At 38.6% G+C, this 27,163-nt stretch overlaps 1 protein-coding gene across 4 annotated transcripts in view; it reads right to left on the bottom strand.

Moving 5' to 3' along the window:
• The window catches only part of BDNF (brain derived neurotrophic factor), a 53,389-nt gene that overhangs the window by 5,793 nt on the left and 20,433 nt on the right, over nucleotides 1-27,163 (bottom strand). Inside the window, exon 1 of one of the 4 annotated variants that reach the window (XM_011362567.1) lies at nucleotides 26,927-27,163. The exons of the other annotated variants lie outside the window; for them this stretch is intronic. The gene's annotated coding sequence lies outside the window, so the exon portion shown is untranslated. The remainder of the gene's footprint in view (nucleotides 1-26,926) is intronic. 4 annotated transcript variants of the gene reach the window in all.

The raw sequence follows: 27,163 nt of genomic DNA, 5'->3' as shown, positions 1-27,163 counted from the left end.
AGAATGCAAATTTAGAGTATTTTACTCCAGCCATCTGTATCACACTGGTAGAGATTTGCTGTGATCAGCTATCTTTTAATACCATATTTTATTAAATCTTCGATACATCATTATAAATCACATCATTATAAAGAATGAAGCCAATTAAACTGTTTATCACTTACAACAGTCACTGTATACTTACTGAAAAGATTTTCTTTAGAATTATTTGGATGCACTTATCACATATAACCTTTGCATGTACGTAAAAAATAAAGCAAAATAAATTGGTTAAGGCAATGACAACTATATTATAACTGCTGCAATGCCAACAAGAATAAAGTGACAACTGTAAGAACCCAATTTCAGAGAGGTTAAAAATATTAATTAAAAAAAGTACATCTTAGAATTAATGAAGCAGAGTAAGTTTAATAAGCATTTACTAAGTCCCCACACTAACTGCTTAAAATGGCCCAAGGTACTGAGGTATCTTAAACCACAGTTAGAAAACTGTTTTATTATCACTACCAGAGTAATGAGTCTTTTAGAAACCCTTTGTTTATACTTGACTTAAAGAAGTTCATCCTGCCTTTCACTGGTCTCATTTATCTTTTTATTAATAACTTTTTGGTTAAAAAAGTAGTTAGTACTTTATCATTTTCTCATCAGTTCCACAAGCAAATGTTTCAGAGGGACAGATGGCATCTGAGTAAATATTACTTGGCGTTCACCCTGAAGCCTACCACAGGCACCCCTCAAAGCAGAACATCTGCATGGATTCAGTAACTAATCACCTGGTGATAAAGCTCAACCCCATCCCCAGCCTTGCTCTCTGAGAGATACTTCTACAATGCTAACTGCCTACTCACTTACTAGGCCTTGAAGTCAAGTGCATCCAAAATCAAACTCAATACTTATTGTTGGAACAGGGTTACTTCCTGTGAACAATGTTATTTTTCTGTTTCTGACAATGGTTTCTTGATACATTGAGCCACCCAGGCCACGGGCTAGAAATTTTGAAATCCAGTTTAATGATACATTTCTTGTATAGCTTTCAAATCCAACCAATGGAGAGGACCCTGCTCATTTTCTCTTTAAAACATTTCCCATGCATCCTTTTTTTTTTTTTCTCCATCCATTTTCTTGGCTCAGCCCTAAATATCTCCTGTGTGACTGAAACATCCCCCTGATATACTTGACATCCCAATGTTCCATTCAGCTCCAATGACCACTGCCTGACAAACACTCTCATCTTATTCTCTTATACAAAACCATTTATCTGATATTCAAAATGTAGTCTCACCCTACTTAGCTAACTTTCCATATTACTCAATGTTTCATCACCTCTGCTCTGATCAGGAAAAAGTCCTTGGACTCCATATCCATAATTGCCTAGAAGTGACTTGTTCCATTCTCCTGGTAAATCCTTCGTCTCTGACTAAATCTCACTTATCCTTCATGACTCAGTTCGAGCATTAAATCATATATACCTTCTCTAATTACTCCAGCACACACTCCTTATCCTTTAAAATTCCATATCACATTTCATTTAGTACTCATTCCTACTCAGTTGTTAACTGCATTGCTAATTATGGTCAGTCCTCGGTGGGATGATAAGCTCAGTGAGGGAATGGGTCATTGCTGATCCCCTAATAATGCTTAACCCAGAATAATGTAATAGTACCCAGTAAAAACCTACTGATGAGTTTATTAAACCATGAGAAGAGACAGTTCTGACATCATTTCATGATGTCATCTGGAAAGCATCAGTGAACTCACTGAAATTATTAGATCAAGTATAGGCTGTGGTAAACCAAAATTATAAGCTGTAAGAAATTTGATGGATGGCAATTATCATCCATAAGCAATCTCTTAAATTTCTCTAGGAGGGTAAAACTTTACTTGAATAATTAAAAAGCAAATAACACTACAACTACTGCCTGTGTAGCTCTAACATCAATAGAAGAGTTAGACAGTACTCAGTAATAATCATAATCGTAAAATTTGGAATTTTCAGTCTTTAAACTTTCTCTTTTTGGTTAATCTCTTCAATACTTTTAAGTACTGTATTAGGAAATCTTAAAAGTTTAAGAGCTTCCATGACAATTCTCGTGTTTTAGTCCTTCAGGTAAATCTTTATTACACAAAACATAAAGAGGATACATAATATTGCTAAGGCCATTCATCCATGTATCTGTTTATACATAATAAATTCATTGGTGCTACCTAATTCTGCTCTAAGGCTTACAATAGTGTATAATTACAATCAACTCAACACATCTCTAAAGTGCTAGGAAGGATTTATTTAGACCCACTCTCAAAACATTAAATATAGTATACGGGGCTAAAAAGGAAATCAACAAAGTAGGAATAAAAATTAATTTTAAACATGACTTAAACATTCAACAAGATTAGCATGCTTTCCTGGTGCAGTAATAACTTGCATTTGTCTAAAAGACTACAGAATATTCACAAGCTTCATCTAATTTGATTGTTGCAAAGAGACAGGACAGATATTATTATCCCTATTACACAGGTGAAGCAATTGCTGTTCAGAGAGGTAAAATAACCTCTCAGATATCACAAAGCTAATAGGTCACCTACCTTCTTGTCTAAGTTTTTATCATCTGGACATCTTGCCAGTTTTAGAATATTTGACTGCAGGGAAGAGAGAGGCTGTGCTACAAAGCATAGTCAAAGATAGATTTTATACAATATGGACACAGTTTTCAGCAGTTGTATGTATCCTAGGGCCCAACTTTTAAAAGGCACCACCATTCAGTTACTACTTTGTGGTACTGGATTAATCGTGATCTCTAAGACCCTTCCACCATAAGGCTTGATTACATCAGTGAATGGAATTTTAGACCTTGTGATCTTCCCATAAAAGAAAGCTTTGCAAAAATTTAGACATGTTAGAAACAAGTTTCCATGGCAAATGGTAAGAAGGGGAACTAAACAACAGTATTCAGGCATACAGGAAAAAAAAACCCAAAACAAGCTTTGTTCCTGGTCTCCTTGGGTTTTGTCAATGAGCATGTAATCAAAGAAAACACAGTTTACAGATATGGCTGCTCATCTTAGACAGTTCTGTAAGCTACAAGGATAATAGCAAGGTTGAAGAAATTATCAATAATATTTAATTCCTAACATATATGATGCAAACTTATTAAAAGGCCACTTTAATGAAATCTCACAAATCAATATAATCTTTAAACTGTGTCCAGTTTCACTACATGCATACATTAGCCTTATTTTGTTCATTCATCAGACATGAAATCTACTTTCGAGTCTTATAGTCTAGGAGGGAGATAGTACACGTAAGTAAGTAACTAAAATATAAAGGTAGAAATGACCCAGGGAAAGTATAGATAAAATTCGAGAAAGAGAAAGAGGTTACATCCTGTTAGAGAATGAAAAATGCTTTGTGAAGAAGACTGGCAAGGATAGAAAGAATTTAAACATATCTAGAAAAAACACCAGTGGATGGATGGCAGCTTGGCTAAAAGCATGGAGGTGGGAAGGCATGGAGTACATTTCTGGAGAGAAGAGTTCTGGCACGGGAACAGTGAGAAATAAGAGTGAATGACTGTTTGGAAGGCTGATAGTGACACTTAGGAGTCTGGACCTGCCTTACAGGCACGCAACAGCCAGTGAGAGTTTCCGAGGAGGGGAATGGTTTGAGAATCCCAGTTTATCATCATGTGTAGGAAGAACCAAAAGACTGATAGACTGGAAGAGACAAATTAATTCATTGATTTAATTCTTAGTGGCTAATGAGCTTTAAAACTAAATATTAATCAGCGGTCCCCAACCATTTTGGAACCAGGGACTGGTGCTGCTATGAGAATCTAATGCCTGATGATCTGAGGTGGAGCTGAGGTGGTTACGCTAGCACTGGGGAGCAGCTGCAAGTACAGATGAAGCTTTGCTTGCTCACCTGCCACTCACCTCCTGCTGTGTAGCCCGGTTCCTAACAGGCCGTGGACCAGTACCAGTTCTCAGCCCAGGGGTTGGGGACCCTGTATTAAGTAGTTAGTTACTTAAGTATGGGGTTGGGGTTAAGGGATTAGATATATCTTTTAACTTAATCAATCAATTCATTCAATTCATTCATTCATTTTTAGGCTGAGGTGAGTTGCAAAAAGAGAGAGAGAGAAATGCAGTGGGCCGAGTGGTAACTGAGTAATATCTAGGTTGGCCAAAAGGACAGCACAAAGGGAGGTGGAGGGGAGGCAGGAATATAAACTCTCGTTCCAGTTATAATTACACTGAACCTTGATTCCACTCAGCACTTTTAATTCAAAGATCTCCAAACACTTTGCAAATATTAAGTAGTTAAGACTCATAGGACCCTAGAGATGTAGGTAACTATAATTATCCCCATTTCATGCAGGAGGAGAAAGGACAAGAGTTTTTAATCAACTCATCTGCTTGCTGTGGTTTCCATGATAGAACAAGGTCAGAACCTCAGATTCCAAAGGAAAACTAGGCCTTTAACAATAGGCACTAATTTCTTCCATCCCTCTGCATTATTTTTGTAATATTTTCCAATTAGATATATATTGCTTAGCTAAGAAGACTTCAAAAACAAAACAAAACAAAACAAAAACACTTCACAGTCCTCAAAGAAAATAATTGGCAATTGGAATCCATAAACAAAATGGGGAGAAAAAAGCTAATCATTATACAGTTGCTCACCTACTTACCTGAATGACTGATCAATTGAAACTAATGAATATTTTAGTAATGAAAACTGATAATGCAGATGTTCCAAAGCTTTAAAGAAGTGCTTTAAAAATGTAGTTTTTAACCATAATGTAGATTAGTCCAAGGGTATCCAATTATACTTCCTACAAAACACAGTCCTTCGTACCAGAGTATTCTCTCTGACCCCCTAGTACATCCATGGTGTTGAGTGACACCTGCAGACATTACTCAGCCTCACTAAAAGTGCCAGAGAAATCACTGGTTCTTAGTTCAGACCCAGAGTGATATATACATGTAACTACCATGAAAAAAGTATATTTCCCTGAATCATTAATTGGATAAATTTATATACATCTTTACTAGAAAGCACTATAGCTTTAGTCCTCTACTTACTCCTGGTATTCCCCACCCCATTCCTGAAAAAGTAAGGATTTTTCTGTTGGTCAGAGACCTACCTTACCTAAGAGTAAAACCAGACCATATTCTCTATTAGGATAGAGATTAGGTGAAGTGAGTTGTAATGATGGAATAATTTTGGAATAATGGATAGAAAATGCCTAGCAGAAGGACCAGGTTTGGGCAGAGAACACTCCACCTGGCATTCTAAGCCCAGACACAGCTGCCACCATCAAAAGGTCTCTAAGTGCTTCCATCACTACTTCCCTAGGAAACCTACTAGTCTACCGTTATCAAGGAGGAATCCCTGAAAGCTAGAGCCACCCAGAGCTGGCGGTCCTATCCAGGTCCAGGCCTCCTCCTTCTCCTCGTCTTTAGAGGAAACACTCCCCAAACAGTGCATATCTCTAGTCTCTAAGAAAGTCTTAGCATCAAGCATACACAAGTCACTTACATATCAAATGAGCAGGTTATCTAAAAATGTTTTCGAAAATATATTTTAGAACTTCTATTTTGTAGATTATAAGAACCAAATGGCAATTACCATTCAATTAAAAAGCCTAACCTCTTTAATTAGGATTCTGTTTCTTTTGGAATTTCAAGTGGGATTTGTTATAACAAACTAAAGGTCAGATTTAACAATGTTCTACTAAATTTCCAAAAACAATGTATTATTTATCAAATTCCTATACATGGTAGACAGTAATGTTAATTAAGATTATTGTCTACCTGGTTCCATGTCAGTGACCCACTCTTGTAAGGAAGAACTCAGAAAATTATAAAATGTACATCACATTTAATGATAGGTATTGATCTCTACAGCTTCTGTGTAATCATGGGGAAAAGTTTCTTCTAAAGGGACAAGGACTCGAGAAATAGTGAGTAGGGAGATACAAACATCATTGTAACACAAACATTTAAATTATATTTAAACATACAGACTGAATTTATGGAAAATTTTCAAGTAAGAAATTCATTTTATACAACCTAAAGTCTCAAACTTCAGGTAACTTTTTGAGTTTATAAATTAAGTGTATTAATGCAATTCAAATTTGTTACTAAAAATACTACAACAAAAGGAGAAATTTATGGGGCCTGAAATAAGTTTTAGGCAACGTAGGTATGGAATAAACTTCCATGCACTAAAATTAAATGAAGATTGCTTTTCAAAGAGCTATCTACAGGCCAGCAGCATTAGCATCTCCTGGGAGCTTATGTGAACTGCAGAATCTCAGCTTCCATTCCTCCGCCCCATCCACCTGATCCACTAAATCAGAATCTGCATTTCAACAGGATTCACATACTGCAAGGTGATTCATATACTTATTAAAGGCAAGAAGCCCTGGAATAAATGATAAAGAGAAAGGAAATGAGAGGATTAAAGTCAGCTTAAGTATTGTGGTACATTTGGAGCATGCCATGGGCTTACCTGTCATCCTTCCTCCTTGGTTCAACTTATTTCACTGGGACATTTATTATGTGGAAAAATATTTTTGCTTTTCTAATGGTATTAAGCAAAATCTAGGTTCCCTTATGTCCACTGGCTTTGCCGCTATTGCGTTTATACCATAAAGTGCATGATACCAGAAATATAATTGGTTGAATGAGAATTTATAGAGTACTGTTAATCTAAATCTGGACTTCCACTCAATCCCTAACTTTATCTTAATGCTACAAGGCAAGTGCAAGCATACTTGGCCTCCCAGATCAATTACACAGCCTAACATCTCTCAATCAGAACCACACTGGAAATGGCCAGCTACAGCAGGTGATAGATTTCCAGACATGTTAATATTACTTTCAGCTAGAGGTCTCCGACCTTTATGGAGTTCTTTCTGTCCTGAAATGGTAAAACAAAGATAGGTAGGGTGAACTGACTCTTCCACTCAATGGAGACTTCTTATTTCGCACTTGTCCTAAAACAGATCCAGCTATCTCCTACAAAGTACCACGAAATTGAAAAAAAAAAAAAAGAAAAGAAAAGAAACTCACAAAATAAAACAACAGCAGCAACAACAATGACAAAACCCTAAAATATATGCATGTAAGAATCAAGCATCAAAATCTCCTATCCGACCATAAACTGTCTCTACTTCAATAAAGTATCCAGCAGGAAACCCAATTTTTCAGTTGGGTTCCAACATTTGGGACCATTTACTTGAAGACTGAAGTACCGAAAATGGTAAAAGAAGAAAGAAAAAGGAAAACTTTCCAAAGAATCAACATTTTTTAGTTCCACAACTTTATGAGGGATTTGATGGGGTAGTTCCATAAACAGAATTGGAGACTGGTCCACTATTTAGGCTTTTTACACAAAGAACAGCAAAGACAGCTAGTTTCCAAACACCAAGAAGTCACAAAGCTCATCAGTACAAGTGCAAATGAGTCCTACTGGGCACCTTCTTAGTGTTGCTGTTACACCATTTGCAAATGGGTGAGCCTGAGATGTCACAGAAATGAAAGGGTTAAACTCTTTCCCCCAGGCAGCGACCCAAGCATTATCAGGTTCCACCTTGAGTCCCACGTAGTACAGATGTCAACATAGCCAAGGGACGGCCTCCTCCCAATTACAAACAAGGCGCACCTACTAACAGGGGATGTTATGAAAGCACAGCAGAGCACTGTCTTGGAAGTTCCTGGATCCAGGAAAAAGCGTGCTCTGTAACCAAAACATATTTAAAAATGAAAGGCTGCTACAACAGCATTCTTTGTCCCTAAGGGGAGAGCATGCAGAAACTCTCTGAGACCAGAGGATAAAGGGAATCCCCTTTAATAAAATAAGTTTGCCATAAGGCAGAGATTGGGAACATGCCAGAACAATAATTAAAAAATAAAACAAAGCAAAGAAAGAGAGTTAAGACCAGTCCATCCTATTTCAGCCTCTTTCTTTAGAATTGGCAACTTTAAATCAACGGGTCAGTTTTAGGGTGTTGCTGGACACTCAAGAGCTCCTGCCATGAGATGCTATGGGAATTTTGACAGCTGTGAGCCAACACCCACTAGACACTGTCGCCTCACAGTACATTCTTAATGGACTCCAGAGTTGTGGTAAAGGCATGCCCTTCTCAGTTTTTCCACAGATGGTGCTCCTGAAATTTTCCATAGCCAATGTATTCTTGCGGTTAATTAGTTACCTGAGCAATTTCCATTATAGAACGAATATCTGTACATAATTAGAGGTAGGTCCAAACTGGAAGGCTTCGATGTCGTTAATTCAGAAGCTCTAAAATGAGAATGAGATGGATAATTCTCACCTGAAGAGACCTCTCTTGATTTGACCCTATCCTCTGAGTACATAGAACATTAAATATAAAAAGGCAAAAGAGAGGTGAAAACAGGTGTGGGGAGAAATTGGAAAGACAAGTTGCTTCCGGAAACAAAAGAATAGCATTCCTTTTAAAACTACTATCAAGAAATCCTAGGGGAAAAATAAAATTAGCAAGAGAAGGCTATTAGCTCTCTGTTGCTCACCTTGATGAAACCATTTTCAGGAATCGGTTTGTTAAACTCCACTCAAGTGCAAATGCACACACCACAGCTCTTCTTCTGGGATGCATAGTCATACCATACAGAAGCGCGTGGGTAGATGCCAAAACATGTGTGGACATGCCACCCTTTCTGTAGAAACTCAATGTTCTGAGCGTTAAGGAGGATTAACCTTCTGTACACACAGAGAAAACTGGTGGCTCCACACATCCAGTTGTCCTTCGGGTTATTTTTGTATTCGACTCTATAATTTCTTTTAATTACTTACTGTAAAGCACGGGAAAGCGCTCATTATTTGTAGCTTAACGCAGAAACAAAAATAATTGAACATGCTCCCCTGATCACTCCCCAGCCCAGCCCCCAGCTCTTCTAAGTGTCACTGATCATCTGAACAGCACATAAGACAGTTTCCGGGCCCTGTGTACCATGAGCCATGTGGACCCTAGTCAAGACACTGGCTGCGATCCAGAGCTACTATAAAATGCAAGGAAAATATTAACATCTCAGATGACAAAAGATCCATATGGCTGGCCAGAAAATATCCACATCACTTAAGCCAATGGCATGCACCTATATGGAAACATTCAATTCTGCGGTTCCATGAGTATCAGGGCTCTGAGAACATCTGTTCATCTCCATCCTTTCTCACTAAACACTGATTCCTACAGAAGACGTGCAAACTCAAACACCAATATGTTTGTCTATGCAATGAAGTGAAGGCTGTGTTCTACATAGTAACTATAAATAAGTATGTTATTGGTGGTGGTAATGGTGGTGTGTACGGGGCGCGGGGGGGTGGGGGCGGGGTTAGAAGATGCTCTGGGAAGCTGGATAAATAATATTAAAGTTCTCTTTGTATTAAAAATGATTAAAAATAATAGCTAATATTTATTAGCTATGAGGTAAATAATTATCTATATTTACTGATGGCTGAGGCTCAGAGAGGTTTAGTAAATTGCCCAAGACCATACGCCCAGCATGTGGTAGAAATGGAATTTGAATCAGGGCTGGCTTGCATGCCTCTTTCCATATGGGGTCAGATGTGGGTGTGATGTCTTATATTTTGAGGGAGGTCTACTTGGCCGAGATATCCTGCAGACCTTATGCACCAATTTCTTATTTAGTTAAGCAAAGCCCCAAATGATCATTCCTGATAAGCAGTCTGTTTGCACACTAAGTCCACAGAAGTTGACAGTAACTCTAATTTTTTTTACTACCTTCTTCCCAATATTAAATTATTCCCTCAAGGTACCAATCATACATGCATACTTAATAGGGCATAGTGTCAAAACTATGCAAAGATAATCTGGTTGAAATGTCAGACAATGTCCGGCCCTCCATGCCCTGAGAAGATCTCTTTGGCTACTGGAACAATGCCAGATGCTGTTCAGACCAGTAACCACAACTGCCAAATACACCTGTGTCAACTCCACTTGATAAGAATGATTTCAATCAAGACCCATGTGACATAAAATCTTCCTTTTTAGTACCCCAATCTAATCCCCTCAAAGTCTGGAGGCCTAATACCCTAGGCCACCCCACTTGTGACCCATTCCATTTGTTCTGTTATTACTCAATTGAGCTGAGAGTCTGAGATGTAAGTAAAAGAAAGGTACAGGAAGACAATCTCAAATTTATTCTCAGGAGTAGTTCAGATAACTAGTCAGGACCACTAAAAACAGATGGTCCAGCATGGACAGAGTAGCAAATTCTCACAGACTGTAATAACAAGAGCAATAGAGTCAAAACAGCCAAAGGAACAAGGGTCATGGAGTGGAGAGCTCACGAGGGTTTTCTGCCACCAAACTGGTACCTGGAGGCCCTCGGCATGAGCAGCAAAGGCAAAATGGACCCCAGAGCCAGACTGAGTTGATGCAAAACATATTGCTAGGTTGACATCCTGAATGTGTGTGGTAGGTTAGATGATGATGGCACAAAAGACAGAACACCTTGCTTCTGGCCATAGTCAGCCCTTGGAAGAGTGCAGACTTCTAGAGAAGCAACTGCAAGCAGCCTGAAAACAAAACTGGAAATGCCTGTTGTGAAAGCCTCCACAGGTACTAACAAAGGAAAATGCGTGTGTGTCAGTGATGTGTCAGCTAGCTTGTGGCAGTCCACCCTTATGCCTAGGAATTATTTCTCGTGTAGACCAGATACAGTCATCAACGCAACTCTCCAAGTGCAACTAGTCCATACGGGGGAAGAGGAGTGGCTTTCCTTTTTTAAAATAGGCCTGACAAAATTTCTAGGAAAAAGAAGAATGTCCATTTGGTTTGAAAACTACTCTGCCAGGCTCCATTTACTACACTTTTCTATGCAGTGAAACTACAGGGATTTTTTTTTTTTTTCCTAAACAGAGTGTCCTGTCCTCAGAGAAAAATAAGACTGAGAATCAATTTTTTTTCAATGAGACCATGGAATTATATGAGGGTGGCCTGGAATATATGCTTTTCAAAATTTGGAGCTGTTATCTAGGCTATAAATTTTGTTTTTTAATGATGCCCTATTTGTATAATGCAGGAAACTGCCTGGCAACTTTAAGGGAGAAGTCTAGCAATATTGTGTTATAGTTCAACATTGACATTGTACCCTGGTAGTTTTAATTTATCCTATAAAGTACTAATTTTTTCATTACAAATCTTGGAGGAAGTGCAAAATCATTCTTTAAAAGAGCGTTCCCCCTTGGGTGTAAAAGTTTGAAGTTTAGCAAGTCCTCCTCTGTGATTTAGGATATATCTCTTGACCTCAGATCCTAGAAATAATGTTAACAGCTGGGAAACAAGGGTTGAAAGCCTGGTACACAAGAGCACTGTGGTGGTACAATTTCCTCTTCTGTTCCCATAAACACTGTGGTGCTCTTAAGATCTCACATTGCTAGTTAGATGAATAATGAATGCATGCTCAACTTTCCACTGCAGGAAATTCAGCAAGTGGCAACATGGGTCCAGTCCATGTGTGTCACCAGAGCTGGAGTAAGCCCATGGCCACAGTGAGACATTATTTCCATTGGAACTGATGCCTGCACCAGCTCCTGAAACTGTGTAGTATTCTCACTGCAAACCAGGGGCAAGGTAAGAGACTGAGGCATCACTTAGATATTTGCCTCCCATTTCTCATCTTTCAGATTGACAGGTACTCTGTTGGTGCATTCTCATACACTGATGGCGGGAGTGCAAACAGTTCAAGCCCTTTGCAGGATAATTAGGCAATAAATATTATCAAAATTATAAATGAATTTTCCAGCTGACCCAGCAATTCTACTTCTGAGAATAAATGTAGAGGTACAGGTAGGTGCACATGTACAAAATTATATATATGGTTATTAATTGAAACAAGAGATCTAATAGCAAAAATATTAGAAATAGCCCAATTTCTAGCTACAAGAAAGTAGATTAACTATAGTGCATACTTACAATAGAATCCATGAAACTGTAAAGAATAAGTTAGTTCCCATATTCTGAAATGGAAAACTCTCTGAGAGATACTATGATAAAAGCAAGGTGCAGAAGAGTACATGTATGACATACTATCTTTTGTCACATGGCACTAATACAAATGACCACATATATAGATGGTATGTGGCACGTGAAACAAGGGTGGGCAAGGCACAGGCAGGGCAAGGCTTCCCAGTGTAGACTTTTTACTATTAGTTTGATTTTGGGATCATGTAAATAAATTAACTATCGAAACATTAAGTTAAAATATGTTTAACCTAGAGGCTTCACTTTTGGCCTCAAAGACTCTCCCACACGGATGCAACAGACACTCGAGATTGACCAGTTCCTTTGCTGTGTCCTGGTGGTGGCTACGATCAAGAAGTCCGGGACATCTCCCTGGAAGAAACTGGTACAAGGTAGGACAGTTGCGTATAGAGGACAGTCCCAAGTTCTGGTCTGCCTTTCCCACTTACTACTAAGTTGATCTGTGAGTTTTTACCAACAACTTTGGCCAATTCATAGGTGTTCCTTCATGGGTAAAACAATCTAAAGACTCAGCTGCCTCAGCTCTGTGATATGAGGAGGATGAATTCTAGTCTCACCTGACTCACAGCATCTTGCCAAGAGTCATCAATACATGAAAGAGGGTTCTGTAAATTGCAAAGGACAACTCTACAAACAACTGTTGTGAAACATGACACCAGCCTGGGCGATGACCATGGCTAAACATAGGAGGGGAATGAGACTCATTCCCCAAAAGTCTCTGAGACTGAGATGGTGAGAAGGAAAGAAAACTTCCAAAAGATGGAATCTAAACATAAACAGAAAACAAGAGCAAGTTGTCAAAGAAAGACTTGAAGTGGAAGACACGCAGTTAAATGACTCCACATATGGTCATCTCCAACTGAATATATTGCAAATTCTGTAAGCTTAACAGGGAAATTTGGGACACATATATGGGAGCAAACTTTAAGAATACAGACATGAATACAAACGCAGGACCCACGTGAAATAAATGATCCAAAAAGATAGCTCTATTCTTGGTTTTCAGTGTAGCTGTTGGAGACATGTGCCTGTCGCACACAGGTAGGCCTCCGACTTTCCTCCAAAATGAGATGCAAACTTCAAACACTTCTAAAAATGCTCCCTAGAGGACCTTTTACCCTAAATTTAGAAACTGAATGAAAAAACACTCTTTAAAAAGAAAAAACACACACACACAACTCTTCTCATGTCCATATGTACAGTCATCTGGAAAGCAGATCTCCCATTAAATAGGTGGTCAAAGCTGCACTGTGATGTTAAACTCATCATGAAAATCCAACGGTGCCTTTCCTCACTTTCCTGAACTGAAACGTTCCAAGAGGTGGGAGATAACCACAAGAGGAAGTTCACTGGAGGTGTCCTAACTTGGTACTGCTATCTAGATGCCTACTTAGGAAACCGGAGGGCTATGTGAAACTCAAAAAGAAAGAAAAGAACTTTCTATTATGTTTAAAGTCATTGTGCAAGGTGTCTGGTTCCTGCCGGGTCTAGTAGTCTACAGAGTGCAATGTATTCTGGGACCACGTCTAAATAAAATGATGGACCTTGACTTTAGTCCATGTTGGAAAGCTCCAATGCCATTTGGGGTCAAATACAACATCCTCTCACCACCAGCTTTATGTTTTACAGCAGACCCTGTTTCCTTATAAAAATTTCTCTAGGAGGCTTACTACCCTATATTATTCCTAGTGAATCTCCTCTGGCACAAGAGGCTTAAATTCCCTCTGATTAAGAATAACACATTATATTTTAGTAAATGATTTATTCATTCAGCAAAAATTTAGAACTTACCAAGTTTAGAGGCACTTCGCTTTAGGAAAATCAGTTTCAAGGCTGCTTCATGTAAAGTGGGAGTAATTAATTAGGTAACTCAATAGATTTCTTCAAGTGACTGAATGTAAATCATCACTGATTTTCAAGTATAATAAGAAAATCAGAGACCTATGGAGGTAGATGCAGTCCCAGCTAATTATCCATAGCATTCAAGGGAAGTGTTTCAGTGTTACCTCAATTTTACATAGTTAATCATTCAGAGGTTCACAAGATCAAAAACAATTCTTTAAAAAAATGTTTATGGGAACACAGAGACAATGAGCTGACACTTCCGAGGTGTATGTCAGGGTCAAGGATACAAGCTCATGTCTCATCAGCAGAGCTCTGGTAGTGAAGCTGAAGGTCATAACTAGCTGTGTTTCTGTCCTTCCCTCATGTGAAGAAAACTCAGGTGTAGCCCACATTTATTCCATGAGGGGAAAAAGAACCACAAATGTTTTTAAAGCTCCATTTCTGCTGCTTCTCCCTTCAGAGCAACAAGGTTGCCCATCCCTCTGTGGTTGGGTTATCTGTGAAAGCATTTCATTTGGATGTCAACTTGTCAAACTAACATCGTAGGATGACTGTGACTTAGCCTTCTCCTAAAATTTACCTTTCAGCTTTTCTTTCATTTAACAGACATTCTCTGAGCACAGATACCTGAGACACTAAAATAAAGGAGACAGAACCACTGCGTTTGGGGATTTCACTGTTAAGGGTGGGGATGGGGAGCGGATTAGAGACATAACCCAGCAAGTATAATTCAAGGTTGTACATGCTATAATTGACAAAACGTACGAGGACATTCTCAAAAGATGGAATGAAAAGAGAGGCAGTGGAAAGATGACAGAGGAGAAAAGTCTGTTGGGCCAGGTTTTTGTTCAATATAGATCATATTTTGTAGAGTAAAAGATTATATTACTTTATCTGCTAACCTCTTAGCATCTACAAACCACAAAGCAAGACACAGTCTCCATGAAGAATTTAATGTTGGTGAGCTTTGGGGGCACATAAGCTGGAAACCAAAAGACTCATTTATCTATACTTATCTAGAACTGATCCCCCAAGGTGCTTTTCTAGCTGAATACGACAATGGTGAAATTTGTATCTTTTCCATGAAAGAAGGACATGTTGAATTATTTAGCAAGTACCTACAGCACCGCCTGCTATGTAAGTGTCCATCAGTTGGCTATGTGCTATGGGAACTAAGATAATGTAGGAGATACAGCTTTTGCTTTCAAATTGTAAAGACTAAAATACATGGGAGGAAAAAAAAAGCTAACATAAGATATTTTCTTTGGGACAAATACTCATTCAACTTCGAAAAACATGACCATTTATTCAACGTCCTACAAGTATATATTTGGAGTAACCATGTCTCCTTCCTTTGGGATTCTGAATTGAGTTTAGAATAGAAACAAGTTGCCAAACAGGAGTCATAATACAGGATCAGCCTCATATCAGTAAAGCTGTGTTAGAAAACACCATGGGGCCTATTTCCTGCTATCTAGAACCAAAGCCCTGGGACCCACACAGCTGGAGGCAGAAAAATGGGAACTGAAGGGGCAGAGATCCTGGCAGGGCCTGCAGAAAGCCAGCCCTGGTTTCATCGCTTACTGTAGAGTGGGCTAGAATGCCAGGAAGCTACAAATTTGGGCACAGTGGTCCTACAAAGCAAGAAAGAAGTGGGCTCAATTTCAGCACTTTGGTCTGTTGCTTTGATTTATATACCATACAGTCCAGGAGATGACAAATCTAGTGGGTCTCATCAGTCAGATTATTCACTCTTCTCATAGAAAGGAGCAAGTAATGGGGACAAGAGAAAGGAAGTCCCAGAATGCTCCTCTGATAAGTGTTCCATTTTAGGAAGCAAGTCCCCTTGTGGAAATACAGGATAAGGAAAAAGGATTCCCTTAACATTATTCCAGGCATAGAGTATTTAAGTAACTTGCCCAACATCACAGATCTAGTAAGTGTTGGGCCTGGAATCAATCTTAATCATCAGGCCGAGGAAGGCAGGTATCAGGCCTCAGCTGCCTCATGAAGTTTCTGCTTAGGAAGGGTTTCTTTAAAGTCAAAGACTACCCCAAGTAGGATATTCTAGAATATTTCTCTAGACTAGAACATTATATCCACGCTGCCAGCATAGACCCAACACAGAGAAGACACCTAATAATGATTTAATGGCTATACAATTGCTTATATTAATTACTTATTTACTAAATTGTGAGATATAGACCATAAATGACCTAGGAATTCAGCTAGGGCAGATTTATTCTGGGGAGGAGACTTTTTAGAGGAAGTAGAATTAGAGCTGAGTCTTGGTGAATAAGTAGGATTTAGACGGATGAAAGGAGGAGACTGTCATGAATAAACGAATTAGACTCCAAGGATTGCAACAAAACAATTTTGGTCTTGTCCACTTTAGTACAAAGTAAAGCAAATTTAGGTTTGAAGCACGCTGATAAAGTTTTTAATTGTCTTGATAAGAAGTCATAAAAGGTGCTCTTTTAAGGCCAGAAAGTGGCAATAATAGCAACAATGGCTGAAATTCATTACGCATGTACTATACCAAGCACTGACCTGAGCACTTCTTCACATGCATTAACACACTTAATCCCTACCACTACCCTGTTAAGAGGCTGAAGCAGAGATTTGAAAAAATTTGTACAATGTGACAGACCTAGTAAGTGGTGGACCTAAAACCAACCTGCTCCTTGGGCCCAGGAATTGTCCCAGGCCTTTTGCCCTCACATCGAAGTTTCTGATTAGGAGCTATCTTTTAAATCAAAAAGACTATCTTCGGCAGTCCTCCCTCTCAAAGCCTCTGAATTTCTGATTACTTACAAGGCTGCCAATCCCTTCTAGTCATGCTCTGATCCAAGTATTTGGACAATAAAGTAAATGATAAATCTCTCTAAATCATAGGATATTCGTTTTATTTGGCTTCTAGTGTAATTCAAACTTTCCTGTACATCTGAACCACTTGTAGATGTTTCTAAACATAACACATGCCCAGGCTCTGTCCCAAACCTTTGAATTTCAGGAATTAGCTGTATTTTTTCAAAGTTTCACCTCTATGTTACGTTCTCCAGTAGTTCCAATACTAAGAACCCCAGTGTTAAGCAAAATAACTATGAAGCTCAAGGAACAAGACATCGAAAATCATATTCTTTTTCCTTCTCAAGTTTTTTTTTCCCCTCTTTAAAAAAAGGAAACTAAATTAAAGAAAAAAACTCCTTAGAATAAACATTTTTTATCTTCTTTGACACATAGAGGTTGCCAGTCTTAGCTCTAGAGAGTGAACACAAGGCCAGGGTGACAATATTAGCCTACACTTGTGTCAAGCACTCACATTAATGTGTCAAGGGTGAAATATGGTTTCTCACTTGAATATTTCAGGTTATGGTTGTAGATAGCCAGAATAACGGTAAGAGAATCAGGTTAGGAGAAGTCATTAGGCCGTAACACTTGATCTGGTCCTATAGCCATGCATCTTGGGTGAAGTTATTTAGCTGCCCTGAGCTTCGGTTTCCTTATGTTACATAGGAATGACGTCTGCCTGATCTTTTTCAAAGGTAACTTGTAGTGTCAAATGACATGAGACATCAAATGGATGCATTTTTTAATGTACGGAACATTACATCTTTGGATTAGATTTTTACTAAAATGTGCAATCTTGTCTATGTATGACTTTAGCCAAAAAAATCGTGTAGGAATGCTAGTGATGACAAATCAGCTGGATTTTGGTTTCAGTACCACTGCCTATTGGAGCATTTCACCAGGGTAAGACTTTAAAATCTCTGATATTCCTTGGAACAGTGATGGTGAAGTTTCTCCTAGATTTTTACAGGAGATTGGCTCTAAAAATAATCTGAGGCTCTTGAATAAGAGACACTCCCAAGTTTTAAGAAAGTCACTGTCAGGAATGTGGAAACCAGAAAAATATATCAGTATTTTAGGAAAAGCATCTAAAAATCAGTTGTACTATGATGACAAATTTTAATGATTAATAAAACCTTTAAGATAAAGTCATCCTGCATTGCTTCTCAACTTTTATATATCTATAATTATTTCTAAAAAAAATGTGCAATAGGAAACATATCACATAGAAGTATCTATCATTACAAAATAAAACATGTTTTGACTAATGTTTAAAGGCAAGATAGTATTCATTACACTGATTTTTCTGCCTTCTTTTCCTTCTTTTCAAGATAATCATAAAATCAGCTTCTAGTAAATGGAAGCAGTCTCACGATATGAGTTTATTTAGGGGGAAATACACAGGATTTATACACACTGTCAAATGAAAGACAGACTCCTGAATAATAAGAGACCTGAATATGTCCTTGAATGTAAGGAAAACATCTATCATGAAATCTGTGGAAATGAATAGCATTATTACAAGAGTTCTTCACAAAATAGCCTCAAATAGCAAGATGTTTAAGACAATGTCTAACAAGTATTTTTGTCGTCATAATTTGAACATGAAATATCTGAAAATCAAGGGTCTAGAAAAGATCAATCTCTTGAAAGCAAAATAAGTTCTCCCAAAATGTTATAGTCCATAGTATGGGCTGGAAGTTCAAAAATAACTCAGAGAATTTGTTCAACAGACTTTTTTTTTCCCCCTAGATCAGGCCTCTTTTGAAGCGAGTATATGAAGAGGTATTGGAGGCATTATGTGAGAGAATCAATGGAGTTCCTTATCAAGTAGCTCCTGAAAATGAATGGATCCATTTAGGAAAAATAAACCCCAGCTAGTCCAGTGACCAGCACCCACTGGGCACTCAGTTAATGCTTGGTGAATTAATGAATAAAAGAATCATTTCCTATGCATAACACCTTTACTTTTTTTAAAGAAAACTTTGAAACGGAAGAAAACAGGCATACAACAATATAAACTATAAAATACACCATATCCTAAGAGGGATGTAAATAGTAAACTGTTTGCTTTGCTGACTGACAATATGTATACTTGAAAGCAGTATGAGAGATCATAAAGTATAAATATTAATGAGTACTTGGAGTGAGCTGTGCAATCTCTGGTATAAACTTGCATTTTAATGACATCTCCATATTGGTTAATCTCCAAGTGTTCTGCAGAAGAGCAAAATAAGCTATAAAAAAGTATCCATGTTGAAGCCTCATGAGGCTGGGGGAGGGGGTCAATTTCTTTGACAGCTTACGTTTAAAAAGAGAAACTATGTGAAAAACTAATATCTGAAGAGTGTATGGCTCCCAAAGGGGAAAGCGAATTTTGGGAATTTTTTTTTTTTTTTTAGTTCAGCTGGCCCAAAAGAAAAAGAACTACTTTTGAGAATCCATATGGAAGTATAAGAAAAAGAAAAATATTGTACTTTGCAAAGAAACGAGATGGATTTCTAAGATTCAAATCATGATGTTGCACCTATCTCAGGTAGAGGATTCAAAGACAAATATATAATTGTCAGCATTAGGATTATATATGAATGAAAAACAAGAAGCATACTTATGATCGATATATTTAAAAAACAGGAATACAAAGGTACTGCAGAGTATACCTCACGTTAATATGCAATACTTTTAAAAGGGTTTCAGGCTCTGCTTAAAAATCTGTAATAGGAAACTGACCATATTCCAAAGAAGCCTCTTTTTTCGTCAGATTACAAATCTCCTTAATAAATCGCTTTGCATGCAGTAAGCATTCGATATTTTATTAATGGAACTAAAAGTTCTTCTAGATACTATGTATAGCACTTAAATGTATATCAATGGTCCTAGATCTGCTCTTGGGGGCAACACAAAACAAAACTACCCCTTCCTCCATATGTCAGTTCTTCATATTTGAGAAGGCTGTCCTCTAAATAAGGCTGTCAAAAACATATCACACATGCTGCCATGACAGGCATTAACAATCAGAACATTCTTTTCTATTGAGCCTGGACAGCTCCAGAATTCTTAACACTGCATTCCAGGTAGCTACCATCATGTAATTATTTTCTAAGGGAGACAAAACCAATTGCCACTCCAGCCTAAGTTTTCTTGTACTGAGCCACCCCTTCCAAGTTCTCTCAAGCATTCCTCACATGCAGTGGTTTCAAATCCTGTCATCCCGGTTCCAGTGATCAATTGTCAATGACGTACCTAAAGCAACCTATTTCAGGTCCTTGAATTGAAGATAATACTCTATAATGGTCTATTTAAAAAGTGGAAGAGACTTATTAGCTTCCACATTTGAGTATTGTCCTTCTCGTAGTACAGACCAAAAAAATACGGTAGCTATGTTCATCAGCCCTAGTCACACCACCTGCTCACATGGACCCTGAAGTTATTTAAAACATCTAGGTTTCTTTACCACAGTCTAGATCATCCACCCCCCAAACCTTGTCCTGACTTCCTAGTCTCTCCTATGTTTATACAATTGACTTTAACCTAATCACAGTATTTTTACATTTAAGTAAACGTAAATGATCCAGATTCTATCATTCGACAGAATGTCTGCTGGCTTTATGTTTCAATATGATAAGCATATCATTTGTGCTTTCAGATACATTATCAGCCAACATGTTAATGCTGGATGTGCTTTCTCCATGTTGCATAAGAGAGAACACCTTCAACAGTTTGGTCTAGGAATGTGGCCTGGGACTCCGCCAAGCATCTCTTCCAGGAGCATGAAGCAAATTTCTCAACCTTCAGATTCTACATGATGTAAAAGAAAGTTATCTGTGTTTAAAAACACTCCCTACAATTCAAGAAATAAATGAACATGTGAAAAGAGCGAAACTTATTTCAGTTTGGGCATAGTTTCAGTTTTCAAAGGCACATGAAGGCAGAAAGCAAGCATCAAAAAATGCAGCAAATGCTGATGGTAGCAGCTCCAAAAGCAAGACTGACTAGACTAAACCCCATGTGGCAAAAATTTTATTCAATGAGCTTCCTTCTCTCTTTCTCAATGAGCTTCCTTCTCTCTCTCTCCCTATCCCTCCCTCCTCCACCCCACCCCATCTTCCTCTATCCCTCTTTTTAGTAATTTTTTCCTGAATAGTGAAGTTTGCTGCACCTGATTACTTCTATGGCTGACACAAAGTACAGACAATACAATGACTTTCTTTGGTTATGTGGTTACAAGAAATTGGCACAAACTTAACATATACTGTTTTCCATTCCCTGAAGCGTAATAACACATCTTCAGTGGCATCCAAGAATTTGAAAATATTTAAACAAAAATCCACCACTAAGTTTATAATTGCTACTGTCTAAATCAACCTTAACATTTTATACGTTCCAAATAATTTTATGAGCGAACCAAATTGTGCATAAAAAATTTTAGAACTAAGCCATCTAAAGAACATTTATAATAGATACTAGAAAAAAGAAAGTATTATTACATGTATTTCCTTCCATTTCTGCCTTTTCACCAGCAAAACAGATAAAAATTTTTCCATAACTGTAGTTTCTTTATTGTCTACATTGTTAGTCAGGATCTGAAGCAACTATTAATCAATATTTGTCTAAGTGCCTCCTCTGTGACCAGAACCATTTTAGATGCTATTGTGAGAACATATAAAAATGAATTAAAAATGAATTAAATACAGATTTTGTCATCAAAGAATTGTAAGCTAATTTGTAATTATTGGTTCCTGGTTCTATTACAATTTTTTGGTGCTGGTGCAGTTGTAATCTTTATCTATTTTAAGATTGAGGTAATTCTTAAAATTTCTTTCTCCTTGTACTTTATTTTTCCTTACTGTTTTTGGTGTTAAAGTCTTGCTAAATATATGACCCTTTATTTATTCTTAAATATTCTCAAATCATTAAAGTTAAAATTAGATTGTAGTCAAATAAATTCTTAAGATCCCTCTACTCAATTTAGATGGTATTATTATTTGGTATTATTATTATTGCATCTCAGAAAGAGCAATGAATTGCTTGTAGTAAGTGAATAAAATCAGAATCTTTGTTCTTAATGCTTCAGTACATATCCTTAAAAATAGTAAGTGTTAAAAAGGAGGCCAGCCTTTGTTCCTGGCAGGCTATTCTACATTTGGCTACTATATTAAAATGCTCAAAGGACTTAGTGTATGTGTGGAGTTGTGGATCTGCCAGTTTTAAAATCTCATCTACAATTCCAAATGCATACTATCACCCTTCCAACACCCCCCACCCCACACTCATCAAATTGAATAGGGTGGCAAGGAAATCTTAGTAACCGTAGCCTTGAAAAAAATGGCTCCTGTGGCAAATAAGGCATTTGGCTGGTAAAGCTGGTGATTTTGTTCTCTAGGTGGCACTATTCAACTTTTGATGAGTTGTTTATATTACATGAAGCTGTCCATTTACTTTCTTTATATTTCCATTATAAATATCGTAACTTTATACATAATTGTTTTAATTAAATAACAGGTTGCCTTCTAGTTTTATTTTAATGAGCCAATTTGAAGTTAAGTGATTTTTTATCATATAATTTTACATTTCCTAGGTATATTGTCTTAGAATTACGGAATTTTCTTTTGCCTGCCCTCCTCCCTCTAAAAATGCAGAGGCATGTCAAAAACACAGAAGGTTGTCATAAAGTTTCAGTCAGACCAAAGGAACCAAGATGAAAGCACATTTAAGAGCTACTAGGTTCTGCGAGCTTTCAAAATCAGGACATTACTACCATGACAACCAATGAAAGTTCTTTCAAGTGAACCTTTGGGGAAAACTGTATAACATTCGTTACTCTCTGGACTCTTTAAAAATAAACTTATACTTTATTATGGCTGTCACTGAAGCCTGTAAATTTACTTTGCTTCTCCCCATGCTCTGATCCCATACATCGCCCCCCAATTCACCTAATGGAACCCATCCTCAAATTTTAGGCAATGTATAAATGAGACATGAGGGCAATCAGCCACTTCTTCACATCCAGTATATTTGGTCAAATTTGTTTTACCAAGAGCATAAGTGTCCCAGAGTTTGTACTTGAATTTGAGTACTTGCATTTAAATGAAAGCTTCCATACTTATCTGACCAGACACTCACGTTTTTCTACACAAACAAGAATACCTTCCCGTTTCACTTAGAGAATACACCCTTCTACCATTCCCTCTCCCAAAAACATTTTTCAAAGTCAGTATATTAGTGAGATCCATTGTTTCATATCTGTCATCAATAACGATTTCATATATTTAATAACTGGGTCCAAGACTTTTCTAAGGCTTTAGTACAAATATTCTGGAAAGCCAGAGATGCATTTCAGTGTAAAATTATTTAGGATTAAACAGTTCTCTCTTAAGTGGAATTTTAAGGGAACTTTGAGGACACATACGTCTAACCTTAAAAATACCAAAGCCTTCCTCTGTTTCCTAGGGTCAGACCCCACATACAAATGACATACGGATTTCATTTGCCAACATCACTTATTGCTTAACAGTACTCCATACTAAACAGAGTAAATGGATGCAGACTGTAGTGGTAAGTTTGCTCATTCACTTCTGAAGGCCATCTGGGCATGTTATTCATCCTAATAAAGAAAATTTATCACAAAGCAACTTAATGTGATTCTTGTTCAAATGATTTCTTCCTCCACTGTAACAACAGCCAGCAATGAAAACTAGAATACCCCGGAATTCTCTCTTCCATTCCTCTTTAAAATGCAATTCACAGCTTGAGATCACAGAGCCTGCCAGCAGCTGAATGGCTGTACTAGATGGCTGAGAGTCCTTCAATTAAAGCAGCAATTTTGCAATTAGTGGAAACTGAGTGCTCCATAACAATCGTTTGAAAACAAGTTGAGACAAGTTAGCAATTACCTTATTAAAGAGATATAGTCACTTGCATTGAGCTAGGCTAGCCCCCTCACGCAAACTGAAAGTTTCCACATCAGGAAGATGCACGTAGAAATGATGTTTTAACCATTATAATAAATTCAGCATTATGGACATCTGAAATGGAAATGCCTTTCATTTTAAAAGATATCCAGAGTTTAGCTATCATACACTCTCCATGCTCTTCTGCTTGTATTCAGGAAGTCTAAAATTGTTCTTCTCTACTCTGACTCTAACTTGCTAAATCTTAAAATGTTAATGAACTAATTGTATATGACCTTTGCATTGTGTATATCTTCAGTATTCTTGAAGCTTAGTAGTAGATTAAGTCTATGATTGAGACCCGAAGCTGCTGGCTGTTACATGTCACAAGTTCATTACCTAGGCATAGGGGTGTGTGTGTGTGTCTGTATGTGTGTGTCTGTGTAAGGGTGGGGGTGGGGGGGGCTATTTACGAAGGATTTAAAGACAAATGTAAAAAAAAGAAAACAAGCTCTTCGCAGTACTATCAAGTGGGCGTGCTCAGCTTGCAGTGTGAGCCGAGCTACACACCAGAGCTGTTTCTATTCCACAGAAATGAGATTATCAATCATCTGCATTTTGACTATTGAAAAGCTGGGACTCTTAAAGATTCCAGGAAGAAGGGAATAACTTACATTCTAATGGTGCCCCGTTAGACAGGAACCCCAAGAACTTTGAGCCAGGATTTTAGAAAATTGCATTATTTACAGGTGTCCCCCACACTTTGTGAATGAAAATGAACTAGCAATATTCCAGCACCTTTGCGACCATCTTTGGCCATGATAAGATTTAGGCAATTAACTCACATAGTATAAATAAATGTTTTGAGATCATAGCATTTTAGGCAAATGATCACATTCTTGGTTCTTTTTGTTTGCAAGTAAGTTACACTTATTGAAAGGACATCCTAAAACAGATTTCCTAAGTGCTTTATTTTGTGGATACTCAAATGTTGACCTACTGTTCACCTTAAATATCACTTTAAAATAAACAAGATTTCCAGTTACTAATTCAGCTCTGAATGGGCTATGAAAGGCTCCAAAGGTATGTGAAAAATCACTGTTATTTTGCTTTAAAAAAAAAAAAAAAGGTGATGTCTAAGTGTGTCTGCAATGTTCTAATGCTTCGAAACATGTACGTAAGTCTTGTTTATCTGGAAATCATTTCTTTCTGCTTATATCATTTATAAATACGAAACATTTTGTAATAACTTAAAATAGCTCTACGTACATAACATTTCTCCTGTCGTAATACTTATTACTGGTCTATATTTACCAACATTTATCACATTTTGCAAAATAAAGCAGAAGAAAAAAGACAACGACTTTATTGCCCTGGAATTCCAGTAATGGTGACCAACGTGTTTTAAATTCCAGTAAAGGTTATGGTTATATTTCAACAAGTATCTCTTTCCTTTTTCTTACCTCTAGTGCTAGTCCAGAGGTTAACTTAGAAAAGAAAAATCTTAAGCAAAATATTTGCAAAATCAGGAAACAGGTGTTAGTAATTATTTTAAAGAAGTGCCATTCCCATGGCCAAAACTTTGTAATTTCCATGTGAGATGTGATCTATTATGGGTAATAACTTGAAGGACTATGTGCCATACTCTCAGAAACCTCCAATCTAAAAATGATAATGTTGCCTGAGGGCTCCCATGTTTCGACCAATTAAATCTGTAATTATACCTCAATAGATAGTGTAAAAAATATATGTATATATAAATATGATTTTATAACCAAAACGACTTTTGACCTTACAACAAATTCATATAAAATATATTTTTGAATAAAAATAAAAGAGAGGAGGTATTTTCCAGGAAGTTGAGCCAATTTGAAGGTCTCATTTAATAGCCTTACACGTTTTATATACAGTTAAAAACAACACCCCCAATTATATATTGCTTTGTTTTAAAAGATAATTGTACTAGGATTATTAATAAACACTCGGAAATATGTTTTTCTTTGCTTCTGGCTAAAAACATTCCTGCGTTCTTGTCAGAAACTGTTCACTGGTTACTGCTAACACTGAGGAGTAAGTAAGTGTAAGACTCCTGGAGGACCCTAAACTAAGATCTAGGAAGCCCTAACACACTACCAACGGTAGCTTATCAAAGCTCCACCAGCGAGGAAAACTTTTTGCATTGGAGCCAAAGAAGCGCGTCGTGTCAAAATTCATCTGGAGTCAGAAAGCGTCATTCAACAAGTCCCTCCTACCAGCTCCCAAAGGGATTCAGCAGAGCCATCCCTTACCACTTCCCCACCCCCAGCAGCTGCTCAGGGCAGCTTGGCCGGCAGAGGGCACCCTCTACCTTCCCTAGCACCGCTCTCCCTGCCCCCTCCTCCTCATCTCCCCCGCCCCGCCCGCTCCACCCCAACACACAAACACAGCATCCTCAAACTGTGACTTTAGTTTTCTCCGGTGGGGCTGCCCCCAGTCGGCAATCCCCCCTAACCCTCGGCTATTTTTTTCCAGGCACAGCTCACTCACCCATTCCTTCTTTCCGGCTTTGCATTCCCAGAAACCCACCTAAGTCAATACATCCCCACACACATCCCACTCAGCTCCCCAAAGTCAAAACTTTTACTTCCCTGAAAGGTGCCCCAAGGGAGGGGCGCGAGGCGGGGAGAGATGTGGGTACAGCCAGCCTCGGAGTCCCGCAGCCCCTTTCAGGTCCGAGCTTCAGGGCTGTCTCAAGTTTTCCAAAATACATTGGAATTGAACCTATATCTTTGGTCTCAACTCCTGGGGAGCAGGTGACTGTGTGCCGCCTGAATGGAGCCCCAGGGACGGGGACGCGGGCTGAGGGACCAAGGGCCCCCCAAATCTGCGCGGGGAGCGCTCAGTCTATGGGAAAGATCTTTATCTCAGCCCCAACACTGTCGCCTCAGTCAGGGCCACGACAACTGGAGCCCTAAATCTATCTCATGACCCGTTCTCTGCTGGGGGAGGCTTTCAGGGGATCCTCGGGGCGCCGTCTACGCTCCCAACGCGCAGTTCCACGTCTCTCCTTGACTTTCTCTCCTCCACATCAGGGCTTCCCGGGATCCCTCTCCCTCGGGAGTCCTGACTGCGCCTCTGGATTGTGGGATGGGAGGAGAAAGCTCCGCAGGAGCAACTTCATATCCCCCTTCTCCTGGAGAGGAGGAAAGAAGTTCTGGCCTCTTCCCACAACTTCGGGGACCCCCAGGGCCACTTCCTCCCCCAGACGGGCGGCTCCCACGCCAAGTCCCACGCCCGGTGCTCGCCTACCTCGGGGTCCACACAAAGCTCACGGGTCCCCGGTGGCGGAGTCACATCGTTGTCCCGCTCCTGGCCCCTTCGCCCAGCCCCGGACCCTGTAGCGAAGCCGCTCGCCGCCGGCCCCACAGCAGCGGTGGCAACTGCAATTCAAGTGTCTCATCAAAGCTTCAGGAAGAGGGGATGGGGGGCGCGCCGGGCCGGTTGCTCTGCCCCGCCCGGGAGCCCGCGGCGCGACGGGGTGCGCGG

This window comes from Pteropus vampyrus, unplaced genomic scaffold (assembly GCF_000151845.1).
Source record: "Pteropus vampyrus isolate Shadow unplaced genomic scaffold, Pvam_2.0 Scaffold76, whole genome shotgun sequence".
Taxonomy (NCBI): domain Eukaryota; kingdom Metazoa; phylum Chordata; class Mammalia; order Chiroptera; family Pteropodidae; genus Pteropus; species Pteropus vampyrus.
The sequence above is the reverse complement of the archived record's forward strand: the minus strand, read 5'-3'. Positions and strand labels throughout refer to the sequence as shown.